Below are 6,936 nucleotides of genomic sequence, written 5' to 3' on the forward strand. Positions count from 1 at the left end.
GTGTAACTGGTGGCTGTGTTACAGCATCGTTCTTTGTCTTTGTTTTTAGGAGGTAATGCCAGATCTCAGCAGTCAAAGTCGAGTTAGTGAGGTAAGTGGTGACCTGTGTACTGAACTGGTTGTTACTGTTTCGATGCCAAGTTCTGTCACTCTAAGCTTTAAGCATCCATTGTCATTTGTGTGCTTTAGGCAGTCCCCATGTATTATGGTGAAACTCCTTGCCAACTGGCTGATGGACCTGGCTCGCCGCTGTCGTTAGCCCTCCGGAAGTATTACAGGACTCTGTGACGACGCCTTTACCTTTTCCATTTGAACGTGCCGTCCAGATTGCCTTCGGCAACGGCCAGGTAGTTGCAGTGAGTTGCAGAGGGAGGGAGGAGCGAGGGCCCACTCAAGTTTCGGCAATGCCGCATCACCTCGTCTCCTCTTAACCCAGGTATACTCTGTGACGATGACGATGGCGTCGGCCTCAGAGCGTGGCCAAAGCGTGCGGCCTGAGGAGGCCAGCCTTTTTAGGAGACGGTGAGTGGCAGAATTGACAGGTTTTGGCTGAGGTGCCACTAAGTTCATGCACTGATGTTTGTCTGGTTTTCTTTATTGTAGCTGACTAAGAGAGAACCAGCCCGGTGAAGGCACGAGCTTCCCGCATGGTGATGCGGCCTTCTTTTGCACCCGAGGCAGATTGACATCCCCAGACATCCAAGAGATAAGTTGAGACCTGTGACCCACAGTAGGGGTGAAAGCAGGGTGCCGAGTTGGCACTCACCAGGAGGTATTTTTGAGTCAGATTTGGAGGTGGGGATACCCAAGAAGGGGCCCCTTAGGCCCCATAAAGCTTAAGTCTTGCTTTTGATCACAGTGCCGAGGTGCGCAGGGCAGAGCAGGCCTGGTACATGTCACCTGTCTATTGTGCGTTCTCTGTCTTTTGTGCATCTCGTGTCACAGGTCTTTTGCCTTAGCCCTTTGAGATGCTTATCGCAAACGCTGGGCATTATTCTTAGCGTCTCTGTTCTTGGTGTTCCTCAGTGTGGTGCCGATACCATTGATCCTTTGACTTGTGAGCTTGGAGGTGCATCAGGATCACGTCTCTCTTCAGCGAGGTTGAGTCGGGTGTCTTTTCAGGTCTTGTTCTGAGCTGCATTGTCAGCTGTGCCCTGCAATGATCCATTAAAGAGGATGAAGGCTTGTAAGAATGTGAAGATAGCTGGAGGATTCCACCCGTCCCATTCTCGGGCATCCATCTTTGCGGTTCTTGGAATAAGCCCTTCTGTTATCATCCTCCTCTGCCAGGGTTCTTGCAGCCTCGTTGGCTCACCGTCGGTCTCGCCGTGGTCATCTCATTCCTCATTTGCTCGGTCCTTGTGATCATCTAGCCTAGAGTTTTCTCTCCTTGTTGTGTCCCCTTGTTTGTCATCTTCTGTGTCACGGGTGCCTGAGTGGGTTTGGCCCAGAGCTGCTCTTCCCTGATGCATACTGTGGAGTATGGGTGTAATAGGACAAGGCCTGGGGATGTGGAATTTGTGGTGTAGGTTGTAGTTTGGCCTCAAGATGGTATTCCTAGACTGATACAGGATGGCTGGAGCTGTGAAGTTCTAATGCAGCTCTTTGACCTTTGTCATCACTTTCTTGCAGATGCAGACGGATTAAATCTGCGGCAGAGCGCCCCATACCGTGTGAGGGGGTTCCCACCTGAAGGTCGGTCACTGTTTGTCTTTGCAGGGCAAACATAAATGGTGGCTGTGTTACAGGATTGTTCTTTGTCTTTGTTCTTAGGAGGTAAAGCCAGATCTTAGCAGTCAAGGTCAAGTGAATGAGGTAAGAAGTCACTGGTGGAAAGAACCACTTGTTATGCCTTGGGTGCCAAGTTCTGGTACAGCTCTAAGCATCCATTGTCATTTGTGTGTTTCAGGTAGTCCCCTTGTATTACACCGAACTCCTCGCCGACTGGCTGACGGACCTGTGTTGCTGCCCTCGTGAGTCCTCCGCAAGCATCATGGGACTCTGCGATGAAGCCTTTACCTTTTCCATGTGAAGGTACCGTCCCGGTAGCCTTTGGCGACGGCCGAGGAGTTGCGGCAAGTCGGGGAGGGAGGGTGGGGGAGCGAGGGTCCGCTCAAGTTTCACCAGTCCCGCATCACCTCCTCTCCTCTTAACTCAGGTATACCCTGCGGTGACGGTATCGGCCTCGGGGCGTGGCCAAAGCGTGTGGTCCGAGTTCCCCGGCCTTCTTAGGAGACGGTGAGTAGTGGAACTGTTGGGGGCTTGGCCAATGTGCCACGAAGTTCCTGTACTGATATTTGGTTTTCTTTATTATAGCCGTCTAAAAGACAAAAGCCCGGCGATGGTAGGAGCTTCCAGGATGGTGAGGCGGTCTTCTTTTGCGTCCCAGGTGGATTCACGTCTCAGGACGTCTGAGAGATAAGTCAAGGGGATGAAATCGGAGCATCGAGTCGGGCCTCGCCGGGAGGGATTTTTGCGTCAGCTTTGGAGATGGGGAAACCCAAGAAGGGGCGCCTTAGCCCGCATAAAGTGAAAGTCTCACATTTGATGACAATGCTGAGGTGCGCAGGGCAGAGCAATCGCAGTGCATGTTGTGTCACTTGTCTATAGTGCATGCCGTGTCTTTTGGGTGTCCTGTGTCACAGGTCTTTTGCCTTAGCCCTTTGATGTGCTTGCAGTCATGCTTTCCACCCTGAGTTCTCTCTCCTTGTTGTATCCTCTCGTTTGTCATCTCCTCTGTCATGGGTGCCTGCATGGGTTTGGCCCAGAGCTGCTCTGCCCTGCTGCATACCCTGGCATATCGGTGTAATAGAACAAGGCTTGGGGACTTGAAATTTGTAATGTAGGGTGCAGTTTGTCCTCTAGATGATATTTCTAGATTGTCAGAAGATGGCTGGAGCTGTGAAGTTCTCATGCAGCCCTTTGACTTTTGTCATCACTTTCTTGCAGATGCAGACGGATTAAATCCGTGCCAGAGCGCCCTATACCGGGTGAGGGGGTTCCCCCAGGAAGGTCAGTCACTGTTTGTGTTTCCTCAGCAAGTGTAACTGGTGGCTTTGTTACAGCATTGTTCTTTGTCTTTGTTCTTAGGCGGTAAAGCCAGATCTCGGCAGTCAAGGTCAAGTGAATGAGGTAAGAAGTCACTGGTGGAAAGAACCACTTGGTATTCCTTGGGTGCCAAGTTCTGGTACAGCTCTAAGCATCCACTGTCATTTGTGTGTTTCAGGCGGTCCCCTTGTATTACACTGAAACCCCTCACCGACTGGCTGATGGACCTGGCTCGCTGCCCTCGTGAGTCCTCCGCAAGTATCATGGGACTCTGCGATGAAGCCTTTACCTTTTCCATGCGACGGTACCGTCTGGGTAGCCTTCAGCAACGGCCGAGGAGTTGCAGCATGTCGGGGAGGGAGGAGGAACAAGGGTCCACTCAAGTTTTAGCAATGCTGCATAACCTCTTCTCCACTCAACCCAGGTATACCCTGCAATGATGGCGTCGGCCTTGGAGCGCGGCCAGAGCGTGCGGCCTGAGGACCCGGGCTCTCTTAGTGGACGGTGAGTAGTGGAATTGTTGGGTTTTGGCTGACATGCCACTAAGCTCATATACTGATGTTTGGTTGTCTTTATTGTAGCTGACTGAGAGACAACAGCCTGGCAATGGCAGGAGCTTCTGGGCCAGCGAGAGGCCGCCTTCTTTGCGCCCCAGGAAGCTTCACATCCCCAGATGTCCGAGAGATAAGTTAAGGGATATGACCCACGGAGGGAATGAAAGCAGGGTGTCGGGCCGGGGCTTGCTGGGAGGGAGTTTTGAGTCAGCTTTGGAGATGGGGATGTCCAAGAAGGGGCCCCTTAGCCCGCTTAATGGGAAAGCCTCACATTTGATCGCAATGCTGAGGTGCGCAGGGCAGAGCAATCGCAGTGCATGTTGTGTCACTTGTCTATAGTGCATGCCGTGTCTTTTGGGCATCTTGTGTCACAGGTCTTTTGCCTTAGCCCTTTGATGTGCTTGCAGTCATGCTTTCCACCCTGAGTTCTCTCTCCTTGTTGTATCCTCTCATTTGTCCTCTCCTCTTTCATGGGTGCCTGCATGGGTTTGGCCCAGAGCTGCTCTGCCCTGCTGCATACCCTGGCATATCGGTGTAATAGAACAAGGCTTGGGGACTTGATATTTGTAATGTAGGGTGCAGTTTGTCCTCTAGATGATATTTCTAGATTGTCAGAAGATGGCTGGAGCTGTGAAGTTCTCATGCAGCCCTTTGACTTTTGTCATCACTTTCTTGCAGATGCAGACGGATTAAATCCGTGCCAGAGCGCCCTATACCGGGTGAGGGGGTTCCCCCAGGAAGGTCAGTCACTGTTTGTGTTTCCTCAGCAAGTGTAACTGGTGGCTTTGTTACAGCATTGTTCTTTGTCTTTGTTCTTAGGAGGTAAAGCCAGATCTCGGCAGTCAAGGTCAAGTGAATGAGGTAAGAAGTCACTGGTGGAAAGAACCACTTGGTATTCCTTGGGTGCCAAGTTCTGGTACAGCTCTAAGCATCCACTGTCATTTGTGTGTTTCAGGCGGTCCCCTTGTATTACACTGAAACCCCTCACCGACTGGCTGATGGACCTGGCTCGCTGCCCTCGTGAGTCCTCTGCGAGTATCATGGGACTCTGCGATGAAGCCTTTACCTTTTCCATGCGAAGGTACCGTTTGGGTAGCCTTCAGCAACGGCCGAGGAGTTGCAGCATGTCGGGGAGGGAGGAGGAACAAGGGTCCACTCAAGTTTCAGCAATGCTGCATAACCTCGTCTCCACTCAACCCAGGTATACCCTGCGATGATGGCGTCGGCCTTGGAGCACGGCCAGAGCGTGCGGCCTGAGGACCCGGGCTCTCTTAGTGGACGGTGAGTAGTGGAATTGTTGGGTTTTGGCTGACATGCCACTAAGCTCATATACTGATGTTTGGTTGTCTTTATTGTAGCTGACTGAGAGACAACAGCCTGGCAATGGCAGGAGCTTCTGGGCCGGCGAGAGGCCGCCTTCTTTTGCATCCCAGGAAGATTCACATCCCCAGATGTCCGAGAGATAAGTTGAGGGATATGACCCACGGAGGGAATGAAAGCGGGGTGTCGGGCCGGGGCTTGCTGGGAGGGAGTTTTGAGTCAGCTTTGGAGATGGGGATGTCCAAGAAGGGGCCCCTTAGCCCGCATAATGGGAAAGCCTCACATTTGATCGCAATGCTGAGGTGCGCAGGGCAGAGCAATCGCAGTGCATGTTGCGTCACTTGTCTATTGTGCATGCCGTGTCTTTTGGGCATCTTGTGTCACAGGTCTTTTGCCTTAGCCCTTTGATGTGCTTGCAGTCATGCTTTCCACCCTGAGTTCTCTCCTCATTGCATCCCCTCTTTTGTCGTCCCCTGTGTCACGGGTGCCTGCATGGGATGGCCCAGAGCTGCTCTGCCCTGCTGCATACTCTGGCATATAGGTGTAATAGAACAAGGCCCAAGGCCTTTAAATCTGTAATGTATGGTGTAGTCTGGCCTCTAGATGATATTCCTAGATTGTCCCAAGATGGCTGGAGCTGTGAAGTTCTCATGCAGCCCTTTGACTTTTGTCATCACTTTCTTGCAGATGCAGACAGATTAAATCCGTGGCAGAGCGCCCCATACCGGGTGAGGGGGTTTCCTGCAGGAAGGTCAGTCACCGTTTGTTTGCTGGGGCAAGTGTAATTGGTGGCTGTGTTACAGCATCGTTCTTTGTCTTTGTTTTTAGGAGGTAATGCCAGATCTCAGCAGTCAAAGTCGAGTTAGTGAGGTAAGTGGTGACCGGTGTACTGAACTGGTTGTTATTGTTTCGATGCCAAGTTCTGTCACTCTAAGCTTTAAGCATCCATTGTCATTTGTGTGCTTTAGGCAGTCCCCATGTATTATGGTGAAACTCCTTGCCAACTGGCTGATGGACCTGGCTCGCCGCTGTTGTTAGCCCACCAGAAGTATTACAGGACTCTGTGATGAAGCCTTTACCTTTTCCATTTGAACGTGCCGTCCAGGTTGCCTTCGGCAACGGCCGAGTAGTTGCAGTGAGTTGCGGAGGGAGGGAGGAGCGAGGGCCCACTCAAGTTTCGGCAATGCCGCATCACCTCGTCTCCTCTTAACCCAGGTATACTCTGTGACGATGACGATGGCGTTGGCCTCAGAGTGTGGCCAAAGCGTGCGGCCTGAGGAGGCCAGCCTTTTTAGGAGACGGTGAGTGGCAGAATTGACAGGTTTTGGCTGAGGTGCCACTAAGTTCATGCACTGATGTTTATCTGGTTTTCTTTATTGTAGCTGACTAAGAGAGAACCAGCCCGGTGAAGGCACGAGCTTCCCGCATGGTGATGCAGCCTTCTTTTGCACCCGAGGCAGATTGACATCCCCAGACATCCAAGAGATAAGTTGAGACCTGTGACCCACAGTAGGGGTGAAAGCGGGGTGTTGAGTTGGGCCTCACCAGGAGGTATTTTTGAGTCAGATTTGGAGGTGGGGATACCCAAGAAGGGGCCCCTTAGGCCCCATAAAGCTTAAGTCTTGCTTTTGATCACAGTGCCGAGGTGCGCAGGGCAGAGCAGGCCTGGTACATGTCACCTGTCTATTGTGCGTTCTCTGTCTTTTGTGCATCTCGTGTCACAGGTCTTTTGCCTTAGCCCTTTGAGATGCTTATCGCAAATGCTGGGCATTATTCCTAGCGTCTCTGTTCTTGGTGTTCCTCAGTGTGGTGCCGATACCATTGATCCTTTGACTCGTGAGCTTGGAGGTGCATCAGGATCACGTCTCTCTTCAGCGAGGTTGAGTCGGGTGTCTTTTCAGGTCTTGTTCTGAGCTGCATTATCAGCTGTGCCCTGCAATGATCCATTATAGAGGATGAAGGCTTGTAAGAATGTGGAGATAGCTGGAGGATTCCACCCGTCCCATTCTCGGGC

General features: G+C 51.9%; 1 long non-coding RNA gene across 2 annotated transcripts; it reads left to right on the forward strand.

Moving 5' to 3' along the window:
* The first annotated feature begins 294 nt into the window (after nucleotides 1-294).
* Nucleotides 295-1,696, forward strand: LOC138112955 (uncharacterized). 2 transcript variants are annotated; one of them, XR_011151939.1, is made up of 4 exons: nucleotides 295-347; nucleotides 437-522; nucleotides 604-710; nucleotides 1,633-1,696. It is a non-coding gene; the product is annotated as an uncharacterized lncRNA (long non-coding RNA). The 2 variants fall into 2 exon arrangements; XR_011151938.1 differs by lacking the exon at nucleotides 1,633-1,696 and having other exon boundaries at nucleotides 604-731.
* The last annotated feature ends 5,240 nt before the right edge of the window (nucleotides 1,697-6,936 follow it).

This window comes from Aphelocoma coerulescens, chromosome 7, assembly GCF_041296385.1.
Source record: "Aphelocoma coerulescens isolate FSJ_1873_10779 chromosome 7, UR_Acoe_1.0, whole genome shotgun sequence".
NCBI classification, from domain to species: Eukaryota; Metazoa; Chordata; class Aves; order Passeriformes; family Corvidae; genus Aphelocoma; species Aphelocoma coerulescens.